At 41.1% G+C, this 18,678-nt stretch overlaps 1 protein-coding gene across 1 annotated transcript in view; it reads right to left on the bottom strand.

The window, feature by feature from the left end:
• YES1 (YES proto-oncogene 1, Src family tyrosine kinase) overlaps positions 1–5,827 on the bottom strand; it is a 78,484-nt gene extending 72,657 nt beyond the window's left edge. Inside the window, exon 1 of the mRNA XM_029226178.1 lies at positions 5,681–5,827. The gene's annotated coding sequence lies outside the window, so the exon portion shown is untranslated. The remainder of the gene's footprint in view (positions 1–5,680) is intronic.
• Positions 5,828–18,678: the final 12,851 nt, after the last annotated feature.

Consider the following 18,678-nt stretch of genomic DNA (forward strand, 5'->3'; position numbering starts at 1 on the left):
GAAGAGTAGCCCCCACTCTCCACAACTGGAGAAAGCCCGCACAGCAATGAAGACCCAACACAGACAAAAAAAACAAAAAACAAGTCAATAAACTTGCCATGAAACAGTTTTAAGTATTAACTTATGAAGCAAAAGCCACCAATTTTCTCCACCCCACCCCAGTTTCTACTTAACGCTAAGAAACTAAAAGTTACATTAAAAAATTAGAGAAGTGACTAGCCTCTGTAATCAGTTTAAGAAAACCTAAGGTCTACATATATTGTTAGGAACAGAGGCTGAAACCAGACAATCTTCAGGTTTCAGTGGTCAGTCTTTTCCTCCCAGTACTTCCTGCCTCCACCCCCACCAATAATTCAGCAGACATACCCTATGACCTATGCATTCTTTCACAGATTACATCAAGAAAACAAGGATTTCTTTTTCTTTTTGTCCTTGGAATATACGAATATTATCACAATTATAATACTGTCACTAATACCATGATAGGATACCCCCCCCCCAAAATTTTTTTTTTAACTTTTGGCTGCACTGCGTGGCACCAGGATCCCCGTTCTTCGACTAGAGATCGAACCTGCACCCCCTGCAATGGAAGCATGGAGTCTTAACCATTAGACCACCAGGGAAGTCCCCCAGATGTACTTTTTTTACAATATAGGATCTTGGGCTTTCAACATTCACTAAAATAGTAAAAAAAAACACTTATTTAAAATAAACCTTACTAGAAACTAGTATAACTTCAACTACAAAGAGTTTCCAGTTTATGTTAGAAATATCAAAATGACCTTTAAGTTCACATTTAAAGTTTAAACTTTTTAAACAGTTTTATAAAATCATTTTCTAGACCAAAACTTATGAGGGTTAAAGATCTAAAGAACTTGTTTTAACATCAGCTTCTGAAAAAGTACTAGGCTACTTCTGTAAAATTTTACTACAGGTATACCTTAAAAACATGTTGTGTGTGGGGAAAGTCTGTATATATAAACTCATATAAATATACACAGAACCACATCCCTGAATACAGCTCAAAAGGATTTATTCTATTAGGGAGTGTTCTCAAAGATTCATATAAAACAGTTCCTTGCCACAGCGAGTACTAGGTCAAGTATATCACAGTCATGGAAAGAAATAATTAGAATGCAAGGAGAAATGTGCTTTGATACCAGCGTTCTGTGGGAGCACAGAGAAGGGGGTCAACACACCAATGTCTTGTTAAGTATGTGCCACGATAACAATGTGTACTTGTTAATGTTCAAGTGTACACAGTCTTCCGTACTTCTTCCTTCCTTCTGGTTACACCAGTTTGAGAGCTACTTCTCCCAATACTCTCTATTCCCCATCCCAAATTAGCCAAATCCTGAACCACTAAATTCCAAAGCCAGAACTATCAATAGGAATTGTCTAGATTTTCCAACGGTAGTGGTAAACGAGAGGACAAGATGCTGCTGCTCTTTGCTTGGCACACTGAGCAACATTTCAGAAGCAGCAAAATTTGCCTGCGGCCTCTTCCAGTCTGGGGCTTGCCATATAGAGCTGATGCTGTATCTGCGTTTGTTGATGTCCATCTTCTCACACCCCAGGAATAAAGAACAACAGGAAAAATAATCTAGGGTTCCTACTTGCAAAACTCCAGCAGTCACAGGGGATATGCCATGTGCAGCTAGTTCTAGAAATAATCCCTTTTGAAGGTCTTCCACTTACTGGAAAGAAAGCAGGGAGTCCAAAGAACATATCAGCTCTGCCACCCGCCAAGCAACAGTAACAGCAGCAGCACTTCGAAGAGACACGGGTTAAAACAGCACAGAGTATATGGTATACGCTTCAGAGAACCTGAAATCACATATATATTCAAATTAGGGAAACTGAAGGGCACTGCTGTCCCGGGTTGGGGGGCGGTGCGGGGGAGCAGAGGCATAGCTCAGCCCATCAGTAACCTCATTGTACATTATCCTGTACTCTGAAATTACAGGATTCCCTTTCTTTCCTGGAGTGAGCTTCAAGATCTTAAAGAATAACACCAGGTAAACCTAACCCAGACCAGGATGTGTTGCTATCAAGTCTGCTAGTTCCAAGACAACAGTGGCGCTGCTGCAGCCAACGATTCCTTGGCACACAGACACGTTAAAATGATCCTGGCAGCGGCACTGGCTCTTCTCTTTCACCCTCTGTTGTTACTCTAGCTCCTTTTGCTAAATCTGCCTCTGAGTATAGACAGGAGCTGGATGGTTCATAATCACCCAGCAGCTGTAGCTGAGCAATAGGCAGCCTAATTGCGGCGCCGGAGCAGCTGAGAGGAAGAAAAGAGAGACTGCATACCCTTCCATAGCCATACAAACCGCCGCACACACTACCAATCAGATACCAGGGTACTTTAACAGGAACAGATGATTTCCTTTAAAGAAAAGCAGTTGTACCTCACTAGAGGAACTTGTATTTGTATTACAGACCTGTTTAAACGTGAACTGAAGGTGACCTAAGCCATGTAGTGTCCTGAACAATGGAAGATCTTAACTAAAACTTCCTGTAAATATTCACACAACAAAGCCAGCACCACAAACATCACCTTTGTAACATAACTGAAAGTTCCTGTGATATAAGAACTTGGTACAGCCATGATCTCCTCTTCAGCTCTACATTACCACAATGCAAAGCAACCACACCAACAAGTAACACAGCAAGCCATTACACAAAGCAAGTAAAGTAGCATAAGGCAGCGATTCACAGCATTTTGGAAACTCCAACACCATAATGTCATTTGAAACAAAACACCATTTCTTTAGGTGCTATACGGCACATCTCCATAAAGTCTGAGTAAATGAAAACTTATTTTATGCTGAGAATTTTAAGACATCCTTAAGAATATCAAATCGCAGGCTGAAATTACCAATCTAAAGAATTATTGTTCCAGAAAACTGAAAATGGATGAAAGACTTATTACCTTGATGCCATAGTTAAATTTTGCGTCTTAACTGTCATGTTACCATAATCTTCTGAAAAATAGGGCATATTTTATATTTGATGATAGAACAGTGTTCCCTAGTTTAATAAACATATTTTGATTACCTACTATTTGTCATGTACAACATACAAAACTGAAGAGGATTTAAAGTTAGTTAAACCTGGTGTCTTTCCTCAAAATATTAACATAATTAACATATGTTATTCACCTGTGAAAGTAGTTACATACGCCAGCTGGTATTTCCCAGTTATGGTTTAATAGGTCTAATCCTGTTTGCAAAGGGCAGCCCAGCAGTATTCTAAAGTCAGTCACCAAATATTAAGTCCTTTAGCGAAACACCTTATACACTGTAAAGTACATTACACACAGGCTTCTTTAAAAAGGAAACTTTAAAAGTTTCACATAAACTAAAACACAGACACAGAAAAGCAATCATGGCTTAATGAACTATACCTTGAACTATACCACCATCAGGTTAAAGAACTTTGCCACCACTTCAGGAGCCAGGTCCCAATCACAGCCTCCTCCCTCCTCTTTTATCTTTACTTTTACAGAAATCACGTCCTTGCAGGTTTTTAAAAAATACATAGTTTTACCCCCCGAGTTTGCATTCCTAGATACCAGACCTTAATACTGCTCTTTAAAAATTTTTGACATTAGGCTTTTTTTAATATAATACTAGTAGAAACTAATAATAAATAACGTCTACGCTAAACAGACTAAAGAGCTAAACATATTTATAAAGAAAAATTACATTAATAAATTATTTACTGCCTAAAAGGATGCAAATTTGAACTCTACATAAACAACTCTTAAAGCATGTGTCGCTAATATTTCATTTACACTGGGTCCTTGCTATCTTTTAGAATATTTATTCTTTTAACATTACATACCATGAAAGAGATTTATTTGCATAGACGTTGATTTTTCAGCTTGAGAATTCACTGATTTAAAAAAAAAAAACTTGAACCATGTATTAATATTATACTTCAGCCATAAGACAAATTCCACCTATCCCAGAAGATAGGTCAAAGCTGTAATTTCACTTTCGGTTGAACAGAATGGAGTCAATTTTGTGGTTTATGAAGTCAGCAAAAATGTACTGCAAAATTAAAGCTATTATAACATTATGGTGGTTACAGCAGAGTACATATTTTAAGAGCCCTTTTATACTTTATCCTGGAAACATGAATGTGAACTGTCTTGTATTTAGATTCAGATCAAAGTCTTTTTTTTCAAATTTAGGACCCAATGAATTGCCAACCAGCATTCAAAATCTCCATTGAGGTTTAGCTAATGTCCAAAAATTTAAATACAATTACACTTCCTTTTCTTAAAACGTCAACTATGGCAGGGGTCTAATATATTAGTAAAGACAGAACAAAACATAAATAATGAAATATAACTTTCTTACAGAACAACAGATGAAAATCTTGTATGTGACACATACAAGGTCCTTGGCTTCTAATACAAGACACTCCTTCATTACCTGTCCATTCAAAATGTTTCCTGTCCACTGTGTGCCAACCATTGTGCTAGTTAATACATTAAATTTACCACACTTTGCCTTAAATGCCTATAGTCACATGTACCTATTTAGTAATATTTTTCTTAGTGTGTAATTTAACCACAGATAATTTAACAGGATGGTTTAAACACACTTAGAATTATCAAGTTAACTTTGCCACTGCAATCCTGCAGTTGCAATGCACGAGTATACCACCATCATACACATGTATATGTGAGATCATCTATGTGAACACACATTCCGGTGGGAACATATATACACATAATAAATGGCTTGAACATAAAGTTTGATTCCAGTGGAGACTCAGCTTTTCTTTCATTTCTCTAACAATTTATAAAGCGTCAGACCGTGTGTTATGCCGTGCCTGTTTTAATTAATGAAGCAGAAAATAATTCTACCAAATCCAAACCATGTTGGGTCCCACCCACTACAGAACAAAAATTAAAGCAGTCCCTACCCTACATCGGATTTGATTTTCTAAGAGCTTCTTAAAACAACGTTGCCCCATGCCCAATAAAGCAAAAGCTGGAAGCAATTATCAAGAAGAAAAACACATTAAAACAAAATTTTCTGTAACACATGTGGACAGAGAACCGAACCAAATGGGAGGCGGAGCGTCATAACACTAAAAGTGCACGCTGAACAGCGTATTTCCCAACCCCCAACCAAAAACAAAGGAAAACTTTAACATGTTGCGGTTTTCAATCAAACCTAGCGCAGCGAGAGGCTCACCCGCTCGCCCCTCCCTCCCCCGCCCGCTCTCCCGGCACAGTTGCCATCCCGCGTCCGCCGACAGGCAGACCCCCGACCCCGGGGACAGGAAGGGGCCGCTGCTCCCGCCCCTTACTTCGGCCAAAAGAAACCTCGCCGGCCCCTCGCCGGGCGGCCAGCACGACCTTAGAGACGCGGGTGCGGGTGTCCCGGCGCTCCCAGGACCTTGGGTCGGACTTGGGCGGGACCGGGAAGGAATGGACTGGGCGGAGACCGAGGCAGAGGGCGAGCAGGTAGCGCCGGGAAGGACACACGCCCGTCGGGCGAGCCGGGCCGGGGGAGGGGAGAAGTTTCTCCCAACTTCCCGACTCGGAGCCGGCGGGGAGCGGCGGCGCCTCCGGGCGCAGGCAGGCGCCGGGCCTAGCGCTGCGGGGCCGGGGTCGGCCGCCTCCTGCTCCGCCCGCGGGGCCCCGAAGCGTCCTTACCTGCGCTCCAGCGGCGCTCGCATGAGTCGCCGCAGCGGCGGGGAAGGGTGGCGGGGAGGGGGCGGCGGACGGAGGGGAGGCCCGTGGGGCCCTCTCCGTCCTCCACCTCCTCGTCCCGGGCGCCGAGGGGCAGCAACGACGGCACAGCCAGCCGGGGACTCGCCACTTCAGGAGGGAATTCCCGGGCTCCCCAACCCCGCGGCCTCACGCTCCACCTCCTCCCCGCGCGGTGCCCGCCCTCACTCCCGGCCCCGCCCCCCCGTGTAGGGGCGGGGGCGGGCTACCTGCGCGCGCGGCCGCCCGCTCACCGGAACTCGCGCCGCGCCCGACCGGGCTCCCGCGACCTCGCCTTCCGACGCCGGCGCGCGCCCCCTCGGGTTGCGGGCCGCCCTCCAGCTGTCCCGGTCGGCGGCGAGATCGAGTCACTAATCCCGACCCAACATGGCGGCGGGGTCTGGGGCGGATTCCCGAGGCGGCGCAGGATGAGGGGGCGTGAGGAGGAGGCGCTTCTCCACACGGAAAGCAGGCCCACAGCGCCCCCTCCCCACGCGCGGAACCTGCGGCTCGGCTGCCGCGTAAGATAGGGTGGGGTGCCTCGGCCTTTCTCCTTTCCTCTCGCCCCGCTCTCTGTAGTGCCGAGGGCTTTGTTTTTGTGGGGGAGTATAGGAGTTTGGGGGGTTGGCTGTTTGCTCTTCAGTACTATGCTTCCGCACCCTTTGTCGTGGATAGTAAAATCTCAGCCCAGCCACGGGGGTGTTACTAACACCCTCATCACCAGCCTGATCGCCGTCCAGAAACGCTCGCGTCTGGCCTCCTTCCGATCCAGGGATCCTGTCCCAGCCCCAGGAGCTTCCTGTTGACTGTAGGTCGAACCAGCCTTGCCGGGAGAGGGAACCGAAGCCGAGTTTTGTTGGCGACTCTCCCAGTAATGGTGGCTTTGGCTTGTCTTGGGACAGCGTGTTCTTAGGCGATGCTGGCAACGTCCCAGAGGAGGAACTGGGGCAGGTATTATTGTCCCGTTTGACAGCTGTGGAAACTGAGGCTGCCACCCCAACGAACGTGGAGCAGCTACAACTAGAATCCTGCTCATCTGAATCCAAGCACCTTTCCTACTGGCCTTGCAGCCAGCCGCTGAAGCAGAAGGAAGAGGGTCCAGAAGGTCCAGAAGGACCTGGGAAAAAATGAGGATCAGCCAGTGTCCAGAAGGGCTGAATATTGAGTGTCTTCTGCTGAAATCACTTCTGCCCTGACAGACTCTCAGATTAACTTCCTCTTCGTATTTCCTCTTTGGTGGGGTTATCAGAACTATTAATGTTGGGACTGTTGGTTTCCTTTGTGGTTTTTAGCGAAATTCAGAATCATCTTCGACAAATACGAAATGGTACAATCATATGTGCCAGTATTCGGGTATTCTAGAAACTTAGGAAGTGCATATAAGGGTTTGAAAAAAAATTTTTTTCAGCTTACTGAATGAGCCAAAGATAGGTGTAGGCATTCACATTAACTAAAAGGTAACATCGTGCTTTATATGATTTAGCTGCTAAAACTTCATTTGCCCTTGACTGTCTTGGTTATTAAAATTTTCATGTAAATTTATATTTAGCTTTTTTTTTAAACTAGAAAATAAATTCCTTGAGCTGCTACTTTTCTAAACTTCTGTGTAAAATAGAGATAGTATTTTTTGTCCTAAACTCTCAGCCTCAAAAAAATCAACTCAAAAATACTAGTTTACTCCAGTTCAAGGGATGAAGTGGCTTTGAAGATGTTCTGTATGGAGTTTTAAAGATGGGAGAGGGTGTCAAAATCCTACATGTTTTGTTATACTCACTTATCTTCACTTTTCTTCCCTTAACCCTCATTTTAATTCTTTTTATTACTTCATTCCCTGTTTTCTCTTTCGGAATATTTGTCTAACAACATCAAGCTTCAGTCTGTAAATATTCTGGAGATTTTTCAATCTGGAGTCTCACTTATTTCCAGGCGTATTTAAAACAAACGGGACAAAGAGAATCTCTAAAGCCTCACTGAGTTTGGTATAATAGAAATTGCTTTCAAGTGAAAATCTGTTCATTTGTGAAAAGGACAAATGAAGAAGCACACCCCTGTGTCCCTCCCACACAGCAGGGAGGTCTGGTATGTATGGGTTAAGGAGTGATAAGGAACCTAAATCATGGAATCCCTGGGCGAGTCTGCTGGATGAAAAAGCTAGGGGAAAGCTTGAAATAAATTAATGAAATAGGTTAAGTCCCTACAAGAGTGAAACACATTGTTTATTTAAGTTTATTAATGCTTACAATTATCTGACTGGTGGAAAGTCTGAAGGATTTGGAGTTTCCTTGGGGCCCACTCCCTCTCACCCTGGAACATGTGATTTTGCCAGGAAGTGGTTGTGTGTGGAATAAACCTCTCCCGCCTGTGTCAGTCATCTGCTGCTGTTGCTGTGAGGCTGTGAGGCATCACTGAGGCTGTGATGATGATTTTCTCTTCCTGGTAACTAGAGAGCCTGCAGTCCTACACAGGGTGCAGGCACTGGTCTCTGCTCTTTAATGACTATCCTCACTACCACCCCCTCCCCCCCAAATGCCTTCCACCATAACCATTCAAAGCTTGGATCTCCTTAAGTCACGGTGCCTCGGGTTATCTACACCACCTCAGCCTTGCCTCCTCCACCTGGCCAATTAGGGCAAATATGAGGAGCCCTCTAAGCAAAGATAGGGAAAATCGAGCAAAAGGCAAGTATCCATCCTTGAATGTTAGGCTTGTTGTGCCAAGCTCTGTGGCGAGATGCCGTACAATTTCTGATGCTTTCATCACCTCCAGGACTGGTGCTCACCTGGGCAAGGTCTGTCTAAGAGAAGCACTCCACTGGATGTGTAAGGACACCTCCTACAATGAATAGATACAAGAAACGGTGATCTTATGTGAGCTGCAGCAAATCCAGCCCATCGTTTTGCCCTGTTTTGTTGCTCTCTCCAGTGTCTAACTTATTGCCTGCCTGGTCTACAATCTTAGATTTCCACCCCGTGCCTGGTGTGCCTCCCCAGCTCCGGGACTATTTGTTGGAAATCTAGTCTTTGCTGTTGGAATCTACTTGGGCGTCATCTAGGTTTATTTTTCTGACTTCAGTTCTTCCTAGTTCTCCTGTAGTTTTGTCCCAGGCCTGTTACACCTAGCGAAGTCCCTACCAGTGTCAGCAGCTCTAGCTCCCCGGGTACCACTCTGCCTGTTCCTAGATAGCCTTTGCCATCACTTCAGACTTTCTTGCTCTCAACTTGGTTCATCACTCTGTTCTGTGACAGCAGTTTCTAAGCTGGATGGCACTTGGCATCTTCTCACATGCTGTCCACCTTGCAGAATATATAGCGTGCAGTGGACACCTTTTGAGGGTGTCTGTTTAACCCAAGGTCCTCTACTCTGAGAACCAGTCCTCTCCCAATAGCCGGAGTGTAGCCCTTTGATCTGAGTACCCCCTACTTTCAGGCTCCAGCTTGGAATTTGGAATTTTGAGGGAGTGACACAAAGGTGACTCAGAGGTTATTCACGATGGTGTGGTGGAGTTCAGGGTGAGTGGCATAAGGTAAGTGTCCAGGGGTAGGGAGGGCCCAGGAGCAGCAAGTGTCCAGTGCTGCTGGTGCCTGCATCCTAAGCAGACCATCCCTATGGCAGGACCTGGACTCTGCCCCACCTCCCTTGGTTCTTGCCTGAACCTGCTCCACCAATCCTCCTGTTCATTCCCTGAACTTCCAAAATTAAAGTCTCTTTCTGCTTAAATTAAGTAGAGACCTTCTGTTCTTTGCAACTAAGAGCCACTGTTAGTTTCTGCTACTTACTCATACTGCTGACAGTAAACTCAAGTGCTGTGAGGGCAGCACCTCCTGCCCCCTGCACACAGTGGGGGTGGGTGAGGGCTGGGGGGAGCTCGTTTTCAGGGAGAGGATGAAGCAGATACCTAGTGAGAAGTTTTTCCGGGGATAAGAGCTTGTAGGACCCCAATGCCAACTCTAGTTGCCTTGAGCCACATGTAAGACCCCAAGAATAGAACATAGCTGGCAAATCAGTCCCTCCTCCAACTGCCAGGGGCAGTCTTTTTTTTTTAATTTTTTATTTATTTTTGGCTGTGTTGGGTCTTCATTGCAGTGTGTGGGCTTCTCACTGCAGTGGCTTCTCTTGTTGCGGAGCACGGGCTCTAGGTGTGCAGGCTTCAGTAGTTGCAGCACGCGGGCTCAGTAGTTGTGCCTCACGGGCTCTAGAGCGCAGGCTCAGTAGTTGTGGCGCATGGGCTTAGTTGCTCCGAGGCATGTGGGATCTTCCCAGACCAGGGATCGAACCTGTGTCCCCTGCATTGGCAGGTGGATTCTTAACCACTATGCCACCAGGGAAGTCCAGTCATTGCTTTTACATCACAGCAGGCATCTACCCTTTCTCCCAGAGCACTACCTCCATCCTCAAAATCCTTCTCAACACAACGATTCAGGCAGCAAACACCTGAAATTGTTGTTAGATATTGCAACCCATTTGATACCTCTGCCCTATAGGCTTATAATTTCCTCCCAAAATCTATATGTGCAAGTCCTGTAGCCATTCCCAAGTGTTTGACCTGATACATTAAGCTGATGTGTGGTCAGTGTCTCTGACAGTGAGTATAAACACGACCGAAATTGCTACCAGATTGCTACTTCCTGGAAAACTTTACAAATGGGTTATAAAAAGTAGAACATAACTTTGCTTAAAGGCAAGAAGTTAGAATGTTTACCTACATCAAAGGTTTAGAAAAGAAACTATACATCAGTCATGCTCTTATCTCTTAAATTAACTAACATCAGATCATGAAACATAAAGGACTGGAATCAGGGAACTCTTTTTTATTAGATATTTTGCAAGCTAACACTGCGGTTGGGGTTTAAAAATATGTTTGGAATGAATCTATGTCTTTGAAAAACTCTTTTAACATTGTTTTAAAGCTATGCTTTCTTTTTGTACTTTCAGTGGTATAGATCATTATTTTTTGCATTGTGTCTGAGCAATTAAAATCTGACAAGATCGTATTATATGATGTACACCATAACGCACTTTTAATTCTTTAGCAAAGTGTATTTATGCTTCTTCTACTTGTATATGAAGAAGGCTTTTGAGTACTTGAAATAGCTACTTAATTGCTCTTCTTTCTAGGGGAATATCTTACATAACAAATATCTAACATAAGATCTATGCTTTGATGAAATGTCTTAGGTCATGTGAATGAATTAATGTGACTGCAACACTGATACCAGGGTTGTAAAAACCATGGCTGTCTCTTATTGAGCCCTTACCATATGCCAGGTGCTTTACCTGAGTCATTCACTGAATCCTCATAATCCCTCTGGAGGTTAGTAGTATTATTCCCATTTGCAGATTGGATCCCATTGCAGAAAAGAAATTATTTCTTAAATGTATTTCAATGACTATGTAAAACAGCATTTGTTTCTCCAAATTCTAAAATAATTAAAATTGGTAAACTGCCTTTATAATTAGGAAACATAAATAAGAAATGTGGGATTCTACAAATTTCATAGGAAATTCTTTAATGTATAATCTTGTATCTCTAAGAAAGGGTTGGGGACAAACTTAAAAGATGCATGAGAGGGCTTCCCTGGTGGCGCAGTTGTTGAGAGTCCGCCTGTCGATGCAGGGGACACGGGTTCGTGCCCCGGTCCGGGATGATCCCACATGCCGCAGAGTGGCGGGGCCCGTGAGCCATGGCCGCTGAGCCTGAGCGTCTGGAGCCCGTGCTCTGCAACAGGAGAGGCCGCAACAGTGAGAGGCCTGCGTACCACAAAAAAAAAAAAAAAAAAAAGAGAGATCTTATGACTTTATTAACTTGAAGGATTGGAAAATTAATGGCAGTATACTTTCTTTGTATTGAAATTCAACAAATTAAATATTAATAGATTTTCAAAGATTTTATGTGGACTTTTTTTTCAGGGAAAAAGGAATTAATATCCTACCACATTTAATGTTAAAATACATAGTTTTCAAAAAAAAAATACATAGTATTCTTTAGGATATTCATTGGAGACTAATACAATCAGTTTTTACACTTTATACCTAATTTAATTTAAAAAAATTTTTTGTTTTGCTTAAAAGAGCTAGCCACTATTTTTTAAAATTATCTTTTAGCTTTATTGTTATTATCATCATTTTCATTTCTTTATAGTGGACTACTCTACAACCATTTCAAATTTTTGAGCCCTGAGTTCTGGTCATTAATTCCTGTGGGCCTATGTCCTTCTGAATATTTGAAAGCATGTTTACTAAAGAATCAACAGCCATGCACTGAAGAATCAAGGAGTGTACAATGACTCACACTAAAGAGGATGCTATTTAAATAATCCAAATGTGACTAACTTCAAAGTAGAGATTTTTTTGGGGGGACACCTGGTAATTTTGGCATAAAATAGAAAATTGGCGCTCATGCTCATTTCACGTAAAATTAATTCCAACAAGTTAAAATAGAAGCAGAGCTGGAGACCAAGGAATGGATGTTTTGTTTTGAAAACCAGACTGGAAATTCTGTTTATATTATAGTAAGGCCCTTTTAAAATTTATTTGAACTTCTGCTCAGGAAAATATTTAGATTTTCCTTAGCCCTCTTAAGGACCTATTGTCTAGTTGTGGATTTTATTTGAAAACCTTGAAACAGAAAAAAAAAATTCCTCCTTTTGTCAAAGTCTCCAAGCCTCACATATTCTCTTTAAAAATCACCAGTCTCATTTCCTTTGAGATGATGAGCTATACATCCAAAGAACAAAGCATTTCCTGAGTCTGTTTAGAGTACATAGGATTAGTTCCTAAGTGTTTGTCATGTACCCTCAAGAACCTGGTAGAAAGTAAAAAACAAAACAAGAAAGCCAGAAACCTCCCAAAGAATACAGAAATTTATATAAAATCTTGAGATGGTAAATAGCACAGAATTACATAAAGTCCCAGGAAGTATTTGATAAGTTTGGTCATTTAGACATATAAACACTTATTAAGCTTTACGTTCCTTAAGATAGAAAGCTATGACAGTGGAAAGATGTTTGGACTGGGAATAAATACTAATTCTGGTCCAACTGCTAGTGGATATGGGGTTTCTTTTCTTTTTTTAATTTGTTTGTCATTTATTTTTATTATTGAGCTATAATTATTCTTTGTACATTCTGGATACAAGTGCCTTATGAGACATAATGATTTGCAGGAATGTTCTCCCATTCTGTAGATTGTCTTTTCACTTTTTAAAAATCAATTATTTATTTATTTATGACTGTGTTGGGTCTTCGTTGCCGCACGCGGGCTCTCTCTAGTTGTGGAGAGTGGGGCCTATTCTTCTTTGCGGTGCGCGGGCTTCTCATTCCGGTGGCTTCTCTTGTTGCGGAGCACAGGCTCTAGGTGCGCGGGCTTCAGCAGTTGTGGTACACGGGCTTAGTTGCTCCACGGCGTGTGGGATCTTCCTGGACCAGGGATTGAACCTGCGTCCCCTGCATTGACAGGTGGATTCCTAACCACTGTGCCACCAGGGAAGTCCTGTACATGGGGTTTCTTTAGGAGTGAAGAAAGTATCCTGGAATCGGATAGTGGTAATGGTTGCACAACTTTGTGAATAAACTAAAAACCACTGAATTGTACACTTTAAAGGGTGAATTCTGTGGCATGTAAATTGTATCTTGATTAAAAGAAAATTCTGGTTCCAGAATTTTATTCCCTTCTGTAACTATGTAATCTTTTTTCCCCAGCTTTATTGAGGTATAATTGACACATAACAATGTGTAAGTTTAAGGCTTGCAAGGTGATGATTTTGATACCCGTATATATTGTGAAATGATTACCACAATAAGGTTAGTTAGCACATCAAACACCATTTATGCTACATAGACTAGATCAAAGGAATAAGTATAAAGTACATAAATGCCATTATGTAATTTGCAATGGAAAGAGTAGGATACTGGGACAACTGACTATCCATTTGGAGAAAGAAAAATTTCTCTTGAAGATTTTGTGTAAATTTATTGGCCATTCATATTTCTAATTTTGTGAATTGTCCTTTACCAACTTTGAATTTAGGTGTGATTGTCTTTATGAATTTGTAAGTGTCCTATTTTGAGATTTTGAATTCTTCATTTTTCATAAATGACGGCAACATTTCCCCCAAGTTTTCATGTGCCATTTAACTTTATTTGTAGGTTTTCTTTTAATACAGAGAACTTGAGAAATATTTTATTCCATTTATCAATCTCTTCCTTTTTGGTTTCTTTTAAATCCCAGTCTTAAAATTTCCTTTCCAACCTAAAATTATTTATATATTTTTTCCTAGTATTTTTGTGATTTTTTTTGCATTAAAAAATTTAGTCCGTTTGAATATGTTTGATGTTGTAGGACATGAAGTAGCAATCTTATTTTTCTTTTTCTTTCTAAATGGATAGTCAGTTGTCCCACTATTCTCTTCTTTCCACTAGGATTACATTTATCTCTTTTTCTTGCCTGATTTTTCTGACTAGGAGTTCCAGGACTAGGTTGAATAGGAATTGTGAGAGTGGGCACTTTTGTCTCATTCCTGATTTTACAGGAAAAGCTTTTCGCTTTTCACTATTGAGTGTGATGTTAGCTATGAGTTTCTTAGGTATAGTTTATATTATGTGAGCTATGTTCCTTCTACACTCAATTTCTTGAGAGCTTTGATCATGAAGGGGTGTTGAATTTTGTCAAATGTTTTTTCTGCATCTATTGAGAAGATTATATAATTTTTATCCTTCATTCTATTAATGTGATGTATCACGTTTCTTAGCTATATAATCTTAAGTAAGTTTCCCAGGTTCTTAAGACTTCAGTTTTTCCACTGTAAAGTGAAGGGGTTTTATTAGAGCAATGCTTTTTACACCGTGGTTTGCAATCCTTAGTGAGTGGCAAAATCAATTTAGTGGAGGGCAACCAGCATCTTAAAAAAAAAAGAAAAAGAAACAAATATCTGAGTGTATTGCATATAAGAAGTATTATTTTGCCAAACTCTTATTTCCCTTATATGCGAATACATAAGGAGTCATGATGTAAAATATGTTTTTTTTTCACTGTTGGTTACAATAAAAAGTTAGCTGATTTGTAATCTCCCTCTTATAAAATTCTGTCAATTTACACTGTTCAATTTGGTAACAGCAAAATCTCCAATCCTTACTGCAAACAATGAAGCAGTATAATCATTATGATCATTCCCATTTTATAGGCAAAGAAAATGCAGGAAAGAGAAGTTAATAAGACAAAAACATACAGCTAGAAGAGATAGAGCTGGTAATTGAACCCAAGTAGCTTAATTTTAAAGCTGCCACTTTTAACCACTATATCATTCTATCTAGAATTCTGGCAATAAATTTTTAAAGTTTTAAATTGACCTACAATCCCGTAGCTCTTCTCCACTTAATATTATAGAATTTTGTATTTTTGGTGAGTATTGGTTTTGTATTTTTGGTGAATACTGGTTTAAAAAAATAAGAGTTTCCTTGATATTAAATTAACCTCATCTGAGAAATCATTAAAAAGAGTGGGGGAGGGAGTATCAACACATCAGTTCAGACCATCAACTCACTTCTTAATGCCCTTTGTAGATCCCAAGATTTTGGCTGAGTAGTAGAAACTTTTCACTTTAAAACAAACAAAACAGGGACTTCCCTGGTGGCGCAGTGGTTGGGAATCCACCTGCCGGTGCAGGGGACACGGGTTCGATCCCTGGTCCGGGAGGATCCCACATGCTGCGGAGCAGCTGGGCCCATGTGCCACAACTACTGAGCCTGTGCGCCACAACTACTGGAGCCTGCGCGCCTAGAGCCCATGCTCCGCAACAAGAGAAGCCATTGCAATGGGAGGCACGTGCACCGCAATGAAGAGCGGCCCCCACTCACCACAACTAGAGAAAGCCCGCACGCAGCAACAAAGACCCAACACAGCCAAAACTAAATAAATTAATTAAAAACAAAACAAAACAAACAAACAAAGGTGTTTCTGCAATAAAGAATCTTCCCCTAAGAATAAAGCTCCTATAATTCCTTTGCTACATTCTATTGAAATAACGAGTTGTTCAACTTTAGCTCAGTTGAATTTGGCCACAAAAATATCTAGTATTCTTCCTCAGATCAGAATTGTTCTAATTAGCTCCCCAGGAAGGCAAAAGATCATAAGAAGCCTGAGAAATAAGAAGCAGAATTTAGATGATGCACTGAAGTCAATGCAATGAAAACAGTAACAGCAAAGGTCAAGTTCTGTCTTCCTATCTTATTTCTTCTTGATGATAGCTGTATCCTGTGACACACACACATACTCACTCTTCTACTAATGCAACAAACACAACGTTATTTTGACACAGTCCCAGCTTCTCAAGATGACTCCAATCTCTTGGCAATAAAAATTGGAAACCATCATTTGTTAAGTGCTTGTTTTTACTAGACTTTTGCCCTGATTTATATACTGATTTAAATGGTCTTCACCACAGTTTGTGAGATTACTCCACTTTTTATTTTCTTTTTTAAAATGTATTTATTTATTTATTTGGCTGCACTGGGTCTTAGTTTCAGCACGCTGTGTCTTCATTGCTGCATGCAGGATCTAGTTCCCTCACCAGGGATCGAACCCAGATGCCCCAACCCCTGCATTGGGAGCCCAGAGTCTTAACCACTGGACCACCAGGGAAGTCCCTACTCTACTTTTTATCTTATTTTATTTTAAATTATTTATTTATTTATTTTTGGCTGTGTTGGGTCTTTGTTGCTGCACATGGGCTTTCTCTCTCTTTTTTTTTAAAACATATTTATTGGAGTATAATTGCTTTACAATGTTGTGTTAGTTTCTGCCGTATAACACAGTGAATCAGCTATATGTATACATATGTTCCCATACCCCCTCCCTCATGCATCTCCCTCCCACCCTCCCTATCCCACCCCTCTAGGTGGTCACAAAGCACCGAGCTGATCTCCCCGTGCACTGCAGCTGCTTCCCACTAGCTATCTATTTTACATTTGACAGTGTTTATATGTCATTGCTACTCTCTCACTTCATCCCAGCTTACCCTTCCCCCCTCCCCGTGTCCTCAAGTCCCTTCTCTACATCTGTGTCTTTATTCCTGTCCTGTCCCTAGGTTCTTCAGAACCTTTTTTTTTTTTAAGATTCCATATATATGTGTTAGCATACAGTATTTGTTTTTCTCTTTCTGACTTACTTCACTCTGTATGAGACTCTAGGTCTATCCACCTCACTGCAAATAACTCAATTTTGTTTCTTTTTACGGCTGTGTAATATTCCATTGTATATATGTGCCACATCTTCTTTATCCATTCATCTGTTGATGGACACTTAGGTTGCTTCCATGTCCTGGCTATTGTAAATAGTGCTGCAATGAACATTGTGGTACATGACTCTTTTTGAATTATGGTTTTCTCAGGGTATATGCCCAGTAGTGGGATTGCTGGGTCATATGGTAGCTCTAGTTTTAGTTTTTTAAGGAACCTCCATACTGTTCTCCATAGTGGCTGTATCAATTTACATTCCCACCAACAATGCAAGAGGGTTCCTTTTTCTCCACACCCTCTCCAGCATTTATTGTTTGTGGATTTTTTTTATGATGGCCATTCTGACTGGTGTGAGGTGATACCTCATTGTAGTTTTGATTTGTATTTCTCTAATGGTTAGTGATGTTGAGCATCCTTTCATGTGTTTGTTGGCAATCTGTATATCTTCTTTGGAGAAATGTCTATTTAGGTCTTCTGCCCATTTTTTGATTGGGTTGTTTGTTGTTTTGATATTGAGCTGCATGAGCTGCTTGTATATTTTGGAGATTAATCCTTTGCAGTTGCTTCATTTGCAAATATTTTCTCCCATTCTGAGGGTTGTCTTTTTGTCTTGTTTATGGTTTCCTTTGCTGTGCAAAAGCTTTTAAGTTTCATTAGGTCCCATTTGTTTATTTTTGTTTTTATTTCCATTTCTCTAGGAGGTGGGTCAAAAAGGATCTTGCTGAGATTTATGTCATAGAGTGTTCTGCCTATGTTTTCCTCTAAGAGTTTTATAGTGTCTGTCCTTACATTTAGGTCTTTAATCTATTTTGAGTTTATTTTTGTGTATGGTGTTAGGGAGTGTTCTAATTTCATTCTTTTACATGTAGCTGTCCAGTTTTCCCAGCACCACTTATTGAAGAGGCTGTCTTTTCTCCTTTGTATATTCTTGCCTCCTTTATCAAAGATAAGGTGACCATATGTGCGTGGGTTTATCTCTGACCATATGTGCGTGGGTTTATCTCTGGGCTTTCTATCCTGTTCCATTGATCTATATTTCTGTTTTTATGCCAGTACCATACTGTCTTGATTACTGTAGCTTTGGAGTATAGTCTAAAGTCAGGGAGGCTGATTCCTTCAGCTCTGTTTTTCTTTCTCAAGATTGCTTTGGCTATTAGGGGTCTTTTATGTGTCAATGCAAATTGTGAAATTTTTTGTTCTAGTTCTGTGAAAAATGTCATTGGTAGTTTGACAGGGATTGCATTGAATCTGTAGATTGCTTTGGGTAGTATAGTCCTTTTCACAATGTTGACTCTTCCAATCCAAGAACGTCGTATATCTCTCCATCTGTTTGTAACATCTTTAAATTCTTTCATCAGTGTCTTATAGTTTTCTGCATACAGGTCTTTTGTCCCCTTAGGTAGGTTTATTCCTAGGTATTTTATTCTTTTTGTTGCAATGGTAAATGGGAGTGTTTCCTTAATTTCTCTTTCATATTTTTCATCATTAGTGTATAGGAATGCAAGAGATTTCTGTGCATTAATTTTGTATCCTGCTACTTTACCAAATTCACTGATTAGCTCTAGTAGTTTTCTGGTAGCATTTTTAGGATTCTCTGTGTATAGTGTCATGTCATCTGCAAACAGTGACAGGTTTATTTCTTCTTTTCCGATTTGGATTCCTTTTATTTCTTTTTCTTCTCTGATTGCTGTGGCTAAAACTTCCAAAACTATG

The sequence above is a fragment of the Monodon monoceros genome, unplaced genomic scaffold (assembly GCF_005190385.1).
Source record: "Monodon monoceros isolate NGI ecotype Baffin Bay Population unplaced genomic scaffold, NGI_Narwhal_1 Super_Scaffold_1, whole genome shotgun sequence".
NCBI lineage: Eukaryota > Metazoa > Chordata > Mammalia > Artiodactyla > Monodontidae > Monodon > Monodon monoceros.